Source organism: Amblyomma maculatum, chromosome 6, assembly GCF_055883805.1.
Source record: "Amblyomma maculatum isolate TAMU_Amacu chromosome 6, ASM5588380v1, whole genome shotgun sequence".
In the NCBI taxonomy this organism is placed as follows: Eukaryota; Metazoa; Arthropoda; class Arachnida; order Ixodida; family Ixodidae; genus Amblyomma; species Amblyomma maculatum.
In genome coordinates this window covers 56,805,241-56,823,580 of record NC_139349.1, presented here as the reverse complement: position 1 = coordinate 56,823,580, position 18,340 = coordinate 56,805,241, and the positions used below count along the sequence as shown (strand labels likewise).

Sequence of the window (18,340 nt, the reverse complement as noted above, 5' to 3'; positions counted from 1 at the left end):
CGATTTTGCATTTCTCTTTTATGATATTATTTCTTGACGATAATCACGCTAGTTTATGGCCCGAAGACAGTTCTCTTTGTTTTTCCGTTGCGAACATACTTTACATTTGCGAGAGAAGTACTGAATGCTATCACATGGCCACAGCTGCGCCAGGTGAATAGGTCACGATAGCACGAATCGATGCTTGAATGAAATCTACACCGTTTTGAGGCCGTAACAATGTGGCAGCTTCATTTGTACGTTTCGCATTTTTCTTATAAGCAGTGGTTGCTAGCTTTTTCAATAGATGAAAACTACAAGACCACAAAGACCGTTTGTTCGTACATTTCTTAGAAAAATCAAAATCAAGCTTTGCATCATATGCCTTTTTCTTATTTGCTGGAGTCCTCGGTTGTCGAGAAACCCTATTAATGGCTGGCGTTTGTGAGCAGTGGGTGTGTAAAAACTGACGCCGTGCGATGTTCCACATCACCTGACCTTCTGATGTGATATATGACGGCACGAAAAGCGGACGCGCAGTTGCTTGTAGTCTTTATTTAATTTTGTACGCCGCGCATCTGCCAAGAGGCAGAGAACGAGAGAGGTGGTGTGTGCGCGTGTATCGCGTTTGTGCTCGTTGTTGCACCTTTACGCGGTTGTACGTACACGGGGAAAACGAGTCCTCCTGGCGGCCAAAGCGCACACATGGATGTGAACAGGCGTACGAGTCGCTGAGCTGCATTATTATTGTTGTTAAACGTGCGGATATAGGTACTTTCTTTTCAAAGCGTTTCAATTTTTCATTTCTATTGTTTTTGTTTTCTTTTGCGACGCTTTGATCAACAGACCATTTTTCGCGATTGCACGCGCAGCGTCCTCTGCGTAATCAAGCAATCTGGGTCAGAAAGAGGTGCCGTTTTTTCCACCTTTAAGCGCATCATTCTCTTCGTAATGTGTATTGGTGGATTTGAAGCGTCCTTCATATTTTGCGGAAATATATTTTGTTACAAAATCATACCACTAACATTTTTCGTTCGGTGCTTTTTTAAATTCGCGGGATTTCGCATTCAAGCCTTCGTTTTTTAATCGTCGTTAACGACGATGTTTATTTGCTTACAGCAATGAAATGAAATCCCTTGGTGAAAACCTTCTCTGCACGCACACAAAGTTCTAAAACAGATATGTTGGAGTCATAACTTTCGAGAGATTTAAGGTTTTTGATACTGGTACATGTTCGAGGTGAAATACACCAGTATATTCATCATGTGTGCGAAAACAGCCCACCCCCATAAGCCACTAGGATTCTACTGTAATTTAAGATAGCATTCATTCTCTGTGAATTACCACGACGTGATCAGGAAAATTGTTTGTGTTTCATGGGTACGAATGCAGATTAGCTGGAGGTAAATGGGTGTAGGTAAAAACGTCCCCGGAAAAAAGGTCCCCTGAAAGTACGGCCCCGAAAAAAAATGTCCCTGGAAGAAAGGACCCCTGAAAAAGCGGCCACTAGGAAAATACGTCCCCAAGGCAAAAATGCGACCTAAGAATGAATTCTTCCTGAATGCACATGACAACAGATGCACATTTTATTCCAATCTTTTGTGGGCTTTGAGATAAATATAATCATCATTTGGGACCTGGACCCTCTGGGCGCCTAACATGTTTACATCCACTGCGAAAAAGCATGATGAGAGAGCCATCTGTCTCTCTCTACATTGCGCGCTTCCAAGCTCTGCAGTTCTTTCACCAACATTAAGACATGTCTAATCAGCTCGGTAATATTACCCGCCTAGAAAGTACAAGTGGCTCGGAGCGTGATGGTCTTGTGGAACCTCCCAAAACAGAAGGCTTCTCTAGAATTATTCCGAAGACCTTCCGGTGATGCTGATGATGGTGATGATTCGAAGATGATGGCGTAGAATCCTTGCTGCAATTCCACTGGTGATGGAGATGCTGTATTGAGGAAGGTAGGCCTAGGCTGAACCGGTCGTTGACCATCCCGTTTTCTCAACGGTAGGGTCCTCTGAGCAGCGTCACCTGGCGACAAAAGCGGAAATATTGTCAAAACGAATAAGAACGCATGGGAATCCCGTCGTTCCCATCGTTTCTGGGGCGCAATGTTTGTTCACACCGTGCACAAACACTTCATTGAAAGTGGTTTCTGTCTTCGAGGGGTGCACCGAGCGTTGCCAAATCCACCTCAATGGGCTGCTGTACTCGATTATTTGGTATCGATGAACAGATTTTAATGTTGTGCTAGCCGAAATGCGGTCAGCACGTTTTATGAACTGTATTGAACTGTATGTTCCCCGCAAATAAGGCAAAGATGAGGCGCTGTCACTGTGTTACCACTGTCATCGTTTTATTTTTTTATGAACGCCCCGCATCAGTTCGATGCTTTTCACTTCCAAGCCGACAGGTGGAAGTGCTGTAGAGTACATCATTTCAGCTTACCACGGAAACCGCAGTCCCCGCTTGGGGACATTTTTTCCTACTTCGCAAATAGGGACATTTTTTTTTCCGGGGACGTTTCTTCCGGGGCCCTTTTTTTCGGGGACATTTACTCGGGGGATATTTTTTTTTTTTTTTTGGGGGGGGGGGGGGGGAGGGGGGGGACGTTTTTACCGGGACCCGGAGGTAAACATTATGCTCCCATGGCTATGAGTAGTTCAGGTCGGTGCATGCATACACCGGTTTACGTTCGACCTTAGTTCCGTATTTTTATCTTTTTTTTCCCTTCCAGTGCGTTGCTGCAACACCTGTGCCTCAGTTGAATGCGAATCCATGTTTTTACGCGCAGGCCGATGGACACTTCTGCTCGCCGTGTCCACTGACACTCGTATCTGTCGCAGGAGTGTGCTTAGCAGCTGTGACCCGCGTGAAACTTCTCTCACGACCAAACCGCTAAATGTTTGTCATTGTCATTTTTGTTGAACACAACTTTTTCTGTGGGCTTCATTCCAGAACACGTTGGTCATTAAGGAAAAAAAAAAGAAGTTAAGTATTATTTGGCGAGGATAGAGACCTTCCACGGGGAGCAGCTCCATCGTCTTGTATTTCTTGCCGTTCGCATAAGACAACGCGTCGACTCAGGGTAGCTCTTGATGTACAACTGCATAAAAGCTTCATCAGCGTTAAAGAATTAAAAGCACTTGATGTAGGCATCAGTCACTAAATCAGGGGTGTGCTCTGCGCTTCCCTGTCCAACCTGCACCATGCACCTTGAGTGACTACCACCATATGACGCTACAAAGAATTTCACCTTTCTTTTGGGTTCTCTGCTCCGAAATTTGTTCTGGGCACCTGTATTTTCGGAGCACTTGAACATAGGATAAACAATATATTACGCATGTCATCGCAACCTCTTTCGCGCGGCTTGCCATCTGCAGCGCATCATCGCTCACGTCTTTTCCTCACAATCGCCTCTATGGACCTCTTGTGTGGGGTGAATGACCTCACTGTAGAATTGCGAGTTAGGGACCACCTCGAGACCTACAACACTTGAGGCAGCGGCACCTTTCGAGGCCGTTGAAGGGCTGAGGAGATTTCGTATAGAGAGTTTGAAGCATGTATAGTCTGCAGAGACGCTTCAGCGCAGGCTAGGGGAGCTGCTGTCGCACTAGAATAATGCAGATGCCACCTCCTTCATTTAATGAAGAATGGAGAAAGAAATGAATAAAAAATTATTATAAACATCAAGCCTACCCATCTGCTGGCACCAGCCACTACACAATGCATAACGCACCTGCACCCTCGTGAGCGCAGTTCGACTTGTCCGTAGGAATGACAACACGTGATACACACACACGCATGCGCGCTGGAAGCATCGAAACAGCGTGCTATCAAGGGAAATCAGCTTGCTGTTTTCGGAAAGCCATGCGCGTAACCGGGCAGGAACGAAGACGGAGGATCACACACAGTGCTATTTTGCCATTTTCAGTTCTTCATTATCTTGGCTTAGCGTATTCAGCATTTTGCACGTGATTCAGCATACGCATGATGTCAAAGTACTTTCATTGTATAGAACAGTAACGATTAAATATTTTCACAAGCAAAGAAGTTTGATTTTATCAGCTGGGCGCAGGAATCTGATTTATTCGATGGTGCGAATCAAATTCAAAAGCGCCACTTTGTCTTTCTTTTTTTAAGTCTGGAGGTCGATTTCCTGGTTGCCTTGATCGTTCGAAATATCATGGGTAGCTTAGAAATCTTTAAATAATTGGCCGTACTTAAGGGAACCAAGGAGGACTAAAGGGAAATACCTTATTTTTGTTTCATTGAAAAAATAAAATTGTATACAGTGGTCAGGCTTTAGCAGTTTCTGCCAAGAGGGAAAAATAAGATCATTTCAATGTCATGCACGGTACACTAAATGTCAGGGGGCCTCTTCATTTACAGCGAGTCAACTAAGTCCTAATTAATAATAGTTGTGGGTCCCTCGGGTTGACACCCAAGCCGACAAACAGCTTTAAAGGTAACGTATAGGTTTAAAGACAAATTCCACTGCGTCTTGCATTGTAAGTAGCGTAGTCTTATTAGGAATATGTCTCTAAACGGTAAATTTCATTTCATCACCGTATTTATCAAGGCGAAGGCCTTTCTATGCTCATGGAGCGAAGCTCTGTGCGCTGATGTGTCACTCGCAAACAGCGGACACGTGAGGAGGGTGATTAAGAATGAAAACGATTAGTGCTGATAGGTAATGAATATACCTTATCGATAGAATTAATGACTAATGCTAATGACTAAAATAACTTCTAATAACTAAATTATCAAACTACAACTTGTTTGATCGCAACTGATGGGAAATAAGTAAAAATGCTTAGCTGTGAGTGATAATGATTACAAAGACTAGGCATGACTCATCATGACTACGAAACGACCAGTATGTCAAATGACGACTTGAAATGACTAGAACTTACTGGAAACGAGTATAAAAGATTAGCGATTAGAAACAGAAAGTGGCAAACGATGAGAGGCAAATGATAAGAAAGGAAGGCTAGGCTTTCGCCGTTCTCCTCTTAAGAGACATCTAAAAAACGTCCCTCTATTTTTTTGTTGCAGTTCTCCAAACGTTTTCCTCTTCGTGGCCTGCTCCAGCCCGCTGGAAGTGACGCCTAGTTTGTGCCACATGGTGAACCAGCCGATGTATTGCCGTTGTGATAATGAAGACATTGGAGGCAACACCATCGAAGTATCCTGCTACATCACGGGACCGCTTATTCCAAGCAATGTCGTCTTCAAGTCCTTCCAGAACAAAACGTCAATTGTCTCCCTATCATTCAACACCTTCGACCTTAGCCATAAGCTAGACTTTGTGCCTACAGATGCGCTAAAACATGCCAGTAAAGTCGAGCGCTTGCAATTTTCGGAGTCTAACCTGGGTGTGTTAAAAAGAAGTTCCTTCTACGGCCTTCCAAACCTCATGTGGCTGTCACTGACCTCGAACAACATAGTCGTTCTCGAAGAAGAATCGATTGCCGACTTGCCCCACCTTAGGACTCTTGATCTGGGCCACAATGAACTTTCAAGAGTTCCCGCAAAGGTATTCCGAAAACTTCCAAGTTTGACCCAGCTCTTCCTTGAAAGAAACCGTATTAGGTGGATTGAGGACTTCGCGTTCGCCGAGTTGGTGAGTCTCAAAGAACTGGATCTTAGTGACAACCGCATCGTTAACTTCACCAACCAAACTTTCAAAGGCCTCTCGGAAGCAGTACGGCTCGACCTGTTCCGTAATAACATCCAGAGTTTGGGAGCGCGGGTGTTCAGCGGAATGCCGAAGCTCTCTGAACTGGACCTCAAGTACAACAGTATTTCCGCAGTGGATCCCTTGGCGTTCCACGGTCTTCTGCAGCTGCGATTTCTGTATCTTTCCCATAACGAACTGCACATCCTTCCCGCCCATTTGTTTGTCGGGGCACCAAATCTAATGGGCCTGGACCTGTCGCAGAACCAGCTGCTGACACTTACTTGGAGGACTCTGCAGGACCTTCAGAAGATCGATTCGGGCTTGTTAGACCTGAATCTCAGCGGTGGGTGGTTAAAATGTTGCGGCAACGCATTTTGCATGAGTGACACACATTTCTGTTAACTGTAAAGCATGCAATAAAGAAGCGTTTTTATCTAATAATAGATTATTATAACAGGTGGAGATATTATAAGTGCAGTCGTTCGAGCTTTGTTCTCTACAGTACACGAGAAAAAGTATCGTTGGCTCAAGGTCATATGATACCAAGCATTTACTATCAATGCTCACATCCCTGTAACTATTACCTTAGCGATGGTTTGTTGGTTAGGTGCAAGTGAAATACATGTAAATGTTACAGGAAAGCATATTTGCTGATAACATTCACGATCATAATTGAGCAATTGCAGTACAATAGCAGTTCCATTCATGACTATGAATAACGCCCGCTTTTAGTAATTTCAGACCATGATTATTTCATATTCAATTTTATCGTGCCCGCAATGACTGCATTATATGCGGACTGCCTCCAACTTCTATTTGCCTTTTTCTCCTTTCCTCGGAGGGCCTCAATCAAGCGAAACAAGAGCTATGTCCTTGAGAAAGTACAGTTTTGATATCCCCTGGTGCAGGCCTAAAACACGCTAGCTGTGGCGTTTTGCGCAAAAAACAGCAGTTTTGATTATAAAATCCCGCCATCATCATTGAGATGATTTACAGTGCCAGTTTATGCAATTTATGAACAGACACCTACATGTATCGTCATTAGTAAATTATTACTGGAAAAGCGATGTTAGAAAAACACCCTTAAAAGGAACAGGTAACCTTTGTATCGTATCGAGCTCTCAACGGAACATTTGTAGTTTGTAGTTTATAGTAGGCTGGTTTGTAATTTGTTATTGTTGGTTTTTTCTTTTTTCTCGTTTTTTTATCTTTTTTTGTTCTTCGTCCAGGTTTCCATGAATTGTTGAAATTTGTAATACCTCAGTGCAGTGAACAATATATGTAGTGCTGTAACCCATGATTGTATTCATTTTTTGTTATCTGTGCTTGCCACACCCCTCAATAATACCCGCAGGGCCATGATGATATTTGAAATAAATAAATAAATAAATAAATAAATAAATAAATAAATAAATAAATAAATAAATAAATAAATAAATAAATAAATAAATAAATAAATAAATAAATAAATAAATAAATAAATAAATAAATAAATAAATTTCTTTGATGCAGGCAACAAATTTGGCTGCGATTGTCGACTCGCGTGGATCGTGCAGCTGGAGAAGACTATACGCAGTGATAACCTACGACGTGAATTGCAACACGTGAAATGCAGCTTCGGGCAGGTGTTGTCGACCCATGGCGGTGATAACCACGACAGCAGCGTCAGGGTGGCCAGACTGAGCTTCAAGGATCTTGGTTGTCACGTGGATTACGAGGTGCCTGAACCGTCTTCATTGCGTCGTGGGAAAGGTTCCGAGCTCGAAAGCGCCCCCAAACCGTTGGCCGGAGCGTTTGAATGGAAGATTGCTTTCGACAAAGTTGGCAGTGATGACCATAGGAGCAAAGCAGCTCGTCACCAGGTAACGTTGGCCGACGGACCACAGGTAGCCAGCCAGGCAGAAGAAACGAAGCGGGCGCCTGCTCAACAGAGAACAAATTTTAGTGAAGCCGTGATTTCGAGTAACCGCGATCAGAATTGCGCAACCATGTCGTGGCGCTATTTGGCGGAAACGCCCATGCTACTCTTCTTATCCATCTTCCTCGTTTCTGTCCTCTAGACGAGGTGGTAAAAGGAAAACAGGGACTAGTAACATTTCTTCTGTAGTCTTTTTATGTCTTCTTTACTCTTTGCAAGATATTCTTGCAAGAGTTTTCTGTGCAAACAAGGAACTGAGAGACGCTGTCTCGTCACATGAAGTAATTTTAAGTGCATATCCTTGGAGGGCACGAGAATGTTTTGCTGTATGTTAATGAAGCAGCACGTCTTGGTTTATATGCGGTTGGCAACTTTGTAAGTGACTGAATACAAAAAATGATTTTTAACAGCTGCTTTTGCATGCGACTTCCGTCGCATTTTTTTTTATACCAGCCAAGCGCCGCAAAGAGTGGGCGATGCGACTCGGAGTGCTTGCTCCTGGGTAATCTTGACGGAATATTCCCCGCAATTATATATATATATATATATATATATATATATATATATATATATATATATATATATATATATATATATATATATATATATATATATATATATATATATATATATATATATATATATATATATATATATATGTATATATATATATATATACATACGCACGGCTCCTTCAGGTATTCGTATTTCTGTTTTGGCAAGAAAAATAAACGCATAGAGAGATGTCACAACACAGTGAAATATTATGAAAATTCGGTCGGAAAGTGGCTTTGTTATGTTGTGGAACTCTGTTTATCAAACTGTCCCTTCGAGGACGCTGATCGAGGCTGCTGTTGGTACCCATGCTGCTCTTCCGAGGAAATGCAGGCACCGTCAGTTTTTGCATGGTGCAAACCAGCCTTGACTCCTTGTGGCACGAACCAGTCATAAGCGAGCCCTTAGTTATTTACTCTCGTTTCTCAAACATGATGCCGTGCTAGTGCAATAGCACGCGCAATGTGACATTGTTGGATGACTTTTTTAGCATGTGTCAAACACCACAGTGGCTACAGAGGTACTATTTGGAGTACACGAACATATGCCATAATTACATGCAACGTCAGTGTCGCTGTTAGCGACCCTACAGCGTTGTGGAATCCAACCGATCCTTTGGTTGCATCAGCTCATCCAGTCGAGAGAGATTGTTTTCTTGTTACCTGGTGACAATAATTTTTTCTTTTTTAGTGCCTAAATGCACCTGTGTGATAAGAGCATTAATAATTATGAGCACATGTCGCTGCCTTGCCTTTGGAGTCTGGGATGCAAAAAAAATATTTTGGCATGCTAATGTTACACTTGTTCTGCAAGTGTTCGTATATAAATTTCAGACTCACATTCTTGGCTCTTACTGAGAATGTCACCACACCTGCAACAGCTGCAAGGTTAACTGGTGAGTCAGTAAGCTTACACTTGTTGTGGATGAACTGGAGTTCATTATATTTTGTCTAGTTTTGCTATTTTAATGAGTGATTATGGAAACTACATAATGAAAGCGCACTCTTGAATCGCTCTTATAAATGTATTATGTGCTAAGAAGATTTAGTGAAAACAAGAATTTCAACACCGGGGTAGAAAAATGGGAAGAGGGTTAAGTTAGAAAGTACTCAGGTTAGAGGCTCAGTTGTAATTGTTTTTCTTTTATAGGCCACTTATGCGCGCATTCTATGAAAGCCGCCAGCATGTGCTACTACTGATGGCAAGTGAGCGACATTCGATGCTAACCTCTATGTCACTAGGCAGTTGTTTGGGAGCGACAATTAAATTCAACTCGGTGTGTTTAACAGTAAATCTGGAAGAATTTCAGGACTAAAAATTTCTCTGGGCAGCTTCACGTGGCAACTGAAACCTTCACTTGGCATTAAACAGATGACAAGACAGTGAACAAAAAATATATAGCTAGGTACAATACCAATATTTTGAATATATCTTACAAGAACACAATGAGATCGCCTTGAAGCCGTGAACCGAGAAGCTATGAGGATCATTACATGCCTCCCACGAATCACACCGGTCGTAGCGTTACAAGAGAATGCGCAGCTCAACACCATCGATGAGCTGGTGTCGCAGCGTCGTGACCCTCGCAGACTTCAGACCGCTCTATCACATTCCACGCAAGCACTGAGAGCAATGCAGCATTATACATTATTCTTCAGCCACCTGCGCCAGATCTCTCTCTCCCCCCCCCCCCCCCCCCCCCCTCCCTTCCTTGGAAGTTTGTACAGTTAGGCGACAACAATCCAACTGATAACCGCAGACCAACGTCTGCCAACTCGGCATCGTCACTTGGCTAGAGATTTGAAGAGCAAGGGGATCACCTGCCTCAACAGTCCATTGTAATGTACGTGGATGCAAGCATATAAAGCTGTGAAGAAAAAACAGCAATCTACAGTCCGTGCAGACCTAGCCTAAATCAGACCTCTGTGCTTCAACTTTCGGAACCACCTACAGCGTTCGGCACTTAGCTCTTGGCAGTTCAGACCAGAGGCACTCTACTCCATGGCCACCACAACTATGCTTCCTGCGGCCCACGTTGTCATCCGCACTGACTCACTTCAAGCAGTATGGTTGCTCCGACATGTCAGCCGCTCCCCAAAGATATGTCAGGACATCCACCAGCTTGCGGCACGCATTCTGCAGTCAGTTCGTATTGAGTGGGTCCCACGGGACCTTCCGTTTTCTACGCAGAAGTCAGAAGGTCACGCAGATTTAGCGACAAGCTTCGTGGCCTAAGACTTATCATTGCCACGGCTCCTTGATGCGGACGACGCAACCGTCCTTTTATCAAGAAAGTAATACCTCCGGCGCTGCACACGTGCTACTATTCCTCCGTGTGCGGTAACCCTCGCCCGCGGACTGGCCCGTGCAGAGGAGGTTGCGCTTAGGAGGATCCGGGTCGAGGTTGCCCTCACACCAGCTGTCACCAGGACGTGGTCTCACTTCCGACACTTATACCCCTGCCCATGATGTCCGATATGTAAAAACGACAATGTTGAAGCCGACATTCACCATTTGCTGTGGGACTGCCCAGCACTGAAACTGACACGAATTCGGCACCTGACGATAGCTGGCCTATCAGCAAGCAATCTTGCCTCGTATATCGCCTGGACGCAGGGACCACATCATCGCTCACTCCTAGATTTCATAAATTTAACCAACAGTTTTTCATTAATTTCTTAATGCATTATTAATTTCTTCGTTCTTCATCTCATACCCGATCGATGCCCTGAGGCAATAAACATCTTTGAAAAAAAAAAAACCGATATAGGCATGATACAAACAATACAAAAAGAAACTAAACACATCTTGTGGTAATGTCATATGAATTGTAATGGGGCACATAATTTAGGATGAGTAAAGAAGAGAAGTAGAATAGAGACGCGATACAAAACATTTGTGCGACAAACCATAAACGAGGACAAAAAACACTACAGAACCACAATTTGTAAGGGAAAAAATAGACTAACTGGGCAAGATACGCCTGGAATAAATAAATAAAAGTATTTTGCGCGGAATTCAACCGACCTCACATAGTTCAGAAACGACAGAAAGATTACACAAATATTGTGATATAAACATTTACAAAATACTGCCGCTGTTTTTGGATGAGAAGTTCTGTGTATCTATGCGTCTTAAGAATAAAATTAAAAAGGGTGTAGTCCAACGTCTATAATTTTAATTAGTGTGGAAATGAGGAATAATCCATGGGTTTATACAGCGTGTACGTGCATTATAAGTAGTGGATGTGAGAGATCCGGGCAATAATGTTTACAAAAAATCTCTTAAGGCTGTGGAAGTAGAACGAAACGATGATAGAATGTATTTGTATTTGTGTTCAACTTTTACAATTCATATTCTTGAAATGAAAAAAAGTGTCGATGCAAGATATGCAATGTTCGCAATTTTGCGGACCATTTTCTTTCGCAATACAGTTAACTTATGGACATTTTGTTTATTTGTCGTAATCCAGACAAGGCTACACTAATTAAGGCATGAAAAAAACAACGCATGGTAAATTTGAAGCTCAATTTGCTCGGGAAGGCACAATCTACATCTTGATAATGCTCGAGTGACAGAGGAAAGTTTGTTGCAACCATTACTGATGTGGCGGTCTCTAGTAAGGTGTCAATTGAACTCACTTTCTTGTTGCGGTTAAACGAGGTGGTTTTAAGAGGAACCAATACAGGTAGAGTATTTCTTTCTCCTTGGAGACTGTCGTCTCTAATTTTATCGTTGAATTGCGAGCTGTGCTATTGCATGCACGACCCCATAGAAAAAAAAAAAAAAAACGCTCTAGAGAAAGAAAACTATACGAAAGGTTCAGCGTGCGATAACTAGTACTCTAAAAAAAAGTTTGTATGTACTGTTTCTCATATGTTGGAGGGGACGCATCAAGTCAAGACAATCGAGGGTCTCTTGAACATTGTCTTTAAGAATAAAAAGCGGCTGCGTTACAGAATCAGTTACAGGATTGCGCGTTCATAATGTGGACCTTTATTTAGCTTGAGCAACGACTAACAATTCTTAGCGGCCTATGCTCTTGCTGGCATATTCAACCTTGCCAGTCTTCTGGCAGTTGCCACCTTGAAGTATTCAATATTGTAATGTTTTAGTACCTCCCACCGAAGCATTTGTATATAGCTCAAGAACACTAAACATTTCAGTAAAACAAGCTTTTGGGCGAGTTGGAAGCTTACATTCGACATAGCCGCAGCGAAAAAACACAATCACAGAAGGAAGACACGTACACAAGGACCAACGCTGCACTCACAACTGGTTTATTTCCGAGAAGAACGCGAAATATATTGCTTAGAACGCGCATGCGCGCAACAGGTATAACGAGAGAGATAGATAGATAGAAAAAAAGAATATATATATATATATATATATATATATATATATATATATATATATATATATATATATATATATATATATATATATATATATATATAAAACACACACATGTGCCAATGCCAACCGAAAACGAAGCTTGCACAGGAGAATACATTTCATCTGGCGCAGAAAAGCTCGTATTCAGACTTGTGCAAAACGATAGAAGCCACACTTATACAGTTTCCCCCCTTTTTTCTTATATAATACGACTCTAGCAGCTCACGTGCTGTTTGATTACTGCTTTTGCCTAGAATCTTTGCACTATCGAAAAGCGGCTTACAACGCATGCATGCCCTGCAGTGCTCAACCAGGTGCACATTCCGCCCTGCAGTGCTCAACCAGGTGCACATTCTCATTATTCTTTAAATTTAGGGCATGCATGCGTTGTAAGCCGCTTTTCGATAGTGCAAAGATTCTAGGCAAAAGCAGTAATCAAACAGCACGTGAGCTGCTAGAGTCGTATTATAAAAGAAAAAAGGGGGGGAAACTGTATAAGTGTGGCTTCTATCGTTTTGCACAAGTCTGAATACGAGCTTTTCTGCGCCAGATGAAATGTATTCTCCTGTGCAAGCTTCGTTTTCGGTTGGCATTGGCACATGTGTTTTTTTTATATATATATTCTTTTTTTCTATCTATCTCTCTCGTTATACCTGTTGCGCGCATGCGCGTTCTAAGCAATATATTTCGCGTTCTTCTCGGAAATAAACCAGTTGTGAGTGCAGCGTTGGTCCTTGTGCACGTGTCTTCCTTCTGTGATTGTGTTTTTTCGCTGCGGCTATGTCGAACACTAAACATTGTTTCTCTGCGAAAAACACCAGGTTTTCAGGGACAGAAATACCTTAGTGGCCAATAAATACCCGTACCTGTCTCGTAAAGAGGAGGCTTGAGATTCAGTTTACACTGTCATCCAACGTAATGTCTGATGTTATTTCCAGCTCAACTACTTTCATTTGATTGCAGGAGCTTCTACTGTAAGTTGGTCGTCAATCCAAACATTTGATGTGTTCTTGAATCATTGTTACATTAGGGGTTTTCGCTCAAAACCAAAGATGCTGACGAATGACTACGCCAGATTTCCTGCGACATGGAACCGTTTACGCTATGGCTTTGAAATGGGCCGAGAAGCGCGCGTGACAACTCCAAGCACAACGTGGCGCATGCAACAGCTCGAATACATGACAAACAAGGAAGTATCCGCCCTCATCGCATCAAATTGGAGGAAGCAAGCGTCGCTGTTTGTCTCGCTGGCTTCCGCAAAACGGGGCGGCTTATCCTGCTCGGAATTCGAGAATGCTACTGAATGTTTCGTCAGCGTGCTTTTACTGGACGACTTGATTTGGGACATCTGCGTTGTGAAACAGTGGCGGACGAAATTCGCTAAAAACGCGTCTACAAGGTGAGTTGCAGTGTATCCTTTCTTAAAAGCAAATTTATCGGAGTCTTTTAAAAAGCAGTGTATTTAGGGGGTTCAGCCTTCCAGGAGTGGCAGCTTCATACATTTACTCCGTTTCGCACGCTGTTTTAAGCACAGCGAAAGGCAAGTGCGGCCTGGGCCAACCAGAATAACGCGCACTACACGAATGTATTCCTACGCGCCTGCCGATAATGGTGTAAGATTGTGGTTGGAGCACGGAGCGCGCTGTGTGCGCCATTCACGTGGGACCACTCCTTACATTTCATAGTGCTTCATAAGAGAGTACTTGCTCATTATAATCTATTTGAGCGCAGCTATTCCACTGAAATGAAAGCTATAAAGCTTTCTGAAACTCGTCCTGGTCCGAGGCTCAATTCGAGAACCCTGCACCATCTGTTCAGAGCAGTCGCTCCGTCAATTCAGCTAACCAGACGGCTAGCAATCACATTTCATTAATAAATTTGCGTTGAACCAACGTCGTTCTCTAGCTTTCGGTCAATTTCCTCAACGTCTTAACATTTGATCGCTGCCCCGGGGTCAGAGTGACGAAATAGTTGATTGATCAAGAGTGGTCGTTACGGATCTTGACGATAAACATCTAGCGACGGCGTTTAAAATAAAAGTAGAGGGTGGTCAAATGGTGAAACTGAACCTCTAACCCAACAGGATGGCAAGTCTCCTGACCACCGAGCTCTGAGCCACCGAGGTATGCTTATTCGACTGGGGTAAGAAGCAGCATGTAGTGGCTAAAAGTTTGTCCATCTCTAGCTGAGGGTGCGACAGAAGATCTTTTAAAGCTATCGCTTCATACTCTTAACGTGAACTGAACTATCTCCCAAGTTTCCCTGACTCATACGGCTGACCTTGAGCGCAAAAGTCGCCCCAAAAATCATAAACATACCTGTGACAGATGGTAGATTGCAGGAGACATTGCCGGTGCGTGATTCGTCGGCCGGTTGCATGTCGTGGCGAGACTGCATGACTTGGACTAGTTGGTAGAGGCTTTGCGAAATATGTAGGATATGGAATGGGAATCAAGCCTGGGACACTTCAAGCCTGGGATGGAGGGAATCGAGCCTGGGATCCCCAAAAGACATGCTACCCTTATGGGTCATACAAACACGTTCGCAGGCTTTTGTTTAAGTGGGGCTTCAAGTCTATGCCAGGTGGTCTTTCACATTTTGTGTTTAGCTTGTGTACGACTGTATGCTGGTTAGTTAGTATTTGCGAGAGAAGGAAGGCACAAATCTCGTGATTAATAATTCAGCGAGCATAGTAAAGTGTATGTGTGCGAACGAGGATATGCAAGAGAAGCGAATGGTGACAATCATCAATGCTGTCCTGTTTTACGCTTAAACTCGGAGCCCAAGTGTTTGTCAATTTTTTCATTGAAGTATTCTAATACTAGGGTCAGGGAGAGAAGGTTACCCAAGCCCCTAATAACATGCACCACGTCGAAAAGTAAACATAAGTGGTATTTGATAGTATACTAAGGCAGGCCTGATTGCACTTCACAGCTCGCAAGCTGAACATTGTTCCAAACAGAGTATCGTAGCTTCCCGAAGAGTAAATCTTGCTGCATATTTATTTATTTATTTATTTTATTTACTGATACCGCAAAGGCCCCATTTAAGGGGTAGTGCGCACACTCGAATTATTCTGTCCATAAAATTCAGAAACATATTTTAGGAGCTTTGTACTTCACTGACGGTCATGTGGAGAGTAGAGGTTCTTGACTTTGTTGTGGATTGCTCGATGTGTAATCTGATTTCCCGCATTTAGGCGTGGATGGTTAGTGCTTACGCATATTTTTTTTCGAACGCAGGATGCGGCTGAGCGTTAGCACCTTGCTTAATGTTCTCGTGGTAATCCGTAGCGAGAACACACCCGAGCTGGCCTGCAGACATGGATCAATTCATGCAGACGAGGAGCTACTCCCTTTGTCACATTGCGACGCGTCTCTGCTGGCGGACGGCAGAGTCAGAGCCTCGTGCAGAATCCTCGTCTCTGCACCGCCCGAGCTCTGGTTCATACCGTCGGACCCCGAGATCATGACACTTGAAGAGGAGCTAGTGTCTGACGCCCCTGCGGACGAAAACATCACCTGCTTATCCCTGACAAAGACGACGGTGAAGAAATGGGATGACTTTCCGCCCGACATGGAAAGCAGCTACCAGCGCTTCGAGGAGTATCCTCAAGGCTGGACGGGCCCCATTGCGGTATATTCCCTCATGGTTTTCATCAAGCAGTGTGAGCTTGATTTAACGTTTAAAAAACCAGTGATAATTGGTGTGGCGAACTGCTCGAAGTATCAGATCAGTGAACATTCAGTGGACTGTAACATCTACGGTATAATGAATCTCTTCATAAATTACAATCCATTTCCTAACATTCCTAAGAGCGTTCCTGCAATACTTTCTAAATTGGTCTTATCCCTGGGTCTCGTTAAAGATTGGAACCTAGCGCACGTTGCCGTCAAGGTCGTGAATGTGACCTTCGCCGAAAGCGTAAAAAGCATTCCTTCTGAACCGATAAGAATTATTGCCTTCCTTCGGATAGCCCACATTATCTACTACAGATGCAACTTCAAACAGATAAAGCGCAATGACATAGCACATATGCGCTACATGAAGCAACTGGACTTCTTTTACGCCCCGATTAGTTCCATCCACCCTGAAGCTTTCGATCTCATACCAGACCTACAAGGCATCTCTCTCGAAGGAAGCAAGCTTGGGTCTGTACCTCACGCAATCTTCTCGCTTCGAAGACTGCGCCGTTTAAACATGGCGGCCACCAGAGTCCCAACAAACGTTACGTTTCAGTTTTGCCCAGAACCATGCTTGCCGATGAGATCGGTCAAAGAGTTTATTTTAGCTGGGACAGCGTTAAAGAAACTGCGCGACCGACAAGTTTGTGCATTTCCTAGCTTGATATTTCTCGACTTGAGTGATTGCACAGTCGAAGAAATCGAAGGCTCCCCGTTAATTTGCTTGGAGGGCCTCCGTGAACTCCGTTTGCACTCTAACCACATAACATCGATTAGCGAGGCCGCTTACAAAGGTCTGAAACGACTGGAGATACTTGATCTCAGAGCAAACTGGCTTAGTTTACTTTCTGGCCCAGCAGTTTTTGGGAACCTGGAATCTTTGAAGTCACTGTACCTATCTTCCAACAAAGTCCACACTCTGGAATCACCTGTCAAGGCAACGTCGGTGAGTTTGATTGACTTATCTGACAACCTCATCTCTAAATGGCGCTCACCTTTCTTTTCCCTGATGAGCAGATTAGGTACTCTTAATCTGAAGTCAAATACAATGTTCACCATAGACGATAGCATGTTGAACGATCTACGGAACATTGGAACAGTTGACGTTGTTAACAATTCCTGGGACTGTGGCAGCTGCTTGTTGAGGAACCTCCAAATTCTTTTGAATTCTAGTGCGAGAGCTTCGGCGGGTTTCACACTGTGTAGGGGACCTGAAATATATGCTGACCTGAAAACGGATGCCGTGCAATGGAACGAGGCTGACTGCACGCCTTTAGACTTGTATGCGGTAGTAGGCGTACCACTCATCCTCACCGTTCTTGTGATGTCTGTAATCAGCTACGGACTGTACACAAAAAGATGGTATTTGATGTACGCACTTCTGTATTTGCGAGTGAGGATAAGGGCCTACAAGCGACAGTCTCAGGGTGATGGCCGTTTTCTGTGGGACGCTTTCTTGTGTTACCACATATCAGATGCGAGCTGGGTTAATAACGTCCTTCTAGCTCGGCTGGAGTCGTCCCCTACGCATTTTCGTATCTGCATTGCCGAACGGGACTTCATTCCAGGAATTCCGATCGCTGAGAATATCTGTCGTTGCATCTCTCAGAGTCAGATATCGCTTTTTGGCGTTAGTGAGGGATTCTGTCATAGTCACTGGTGCATGTTCGAGTTGACCCTCGCTTAGCACCGTCTGTTTGAGTCGGAGCGAGACGATCATATTGTTTTTATCCAGAAGGGCCGTATTGACGAGTCAGAGATGGGTTTTATGCTGTCCTTCTTCACTAGGTGCAGAACGTACATTAATGTACCACCACCTGGGAGCGACGAGCGGCTTCAAAACTTATTCTGGTTAAAACTGCGAGCAGCATTCCATCCTTAATATTCTCTTCAGAACCCCTCATAGTCTAAGTCATGCTTTCGCGTCAGTACCACTACTTGGCATTGTCTGCTTGATATGGTGAAGTCCATCTTTTTTTAACTATGTAGCATGTCAGCTGGTTTCTGTGATTGTTAAGCCGACCTTTGTGATTAGGAGTCTACAAAATAAAATAAGTTTTAAGTAAATGCTTGGTGCTTCATTACTTTCGAATAGGTTTGTCATACCTATATGTCACACTT

General features: G+C 43.5%; 1 pseudogene across 1 annotated transcript; it reads left to right on the top strand.

Annotated features, from left to right (window-relative positions):
- The first annotated feature begins 13,686 nt into the window (after window positions 1-13,686).
- Window positions 13,687-18,286, top strand: LOC146185811 (toll-like receptor 2; annotated as a pseudogene). Its single transcript, XR_014708038.1, has 3 exons — window positions 13,687-13,935; window positions 14,620-14,678; window positions 15,779-18,286. The product of XR_014708038.1 is annotated as a toll-like receptor 2 (transcript).
- Window positions 18,287-18,340: the final 54 nt, after the last annotated feature.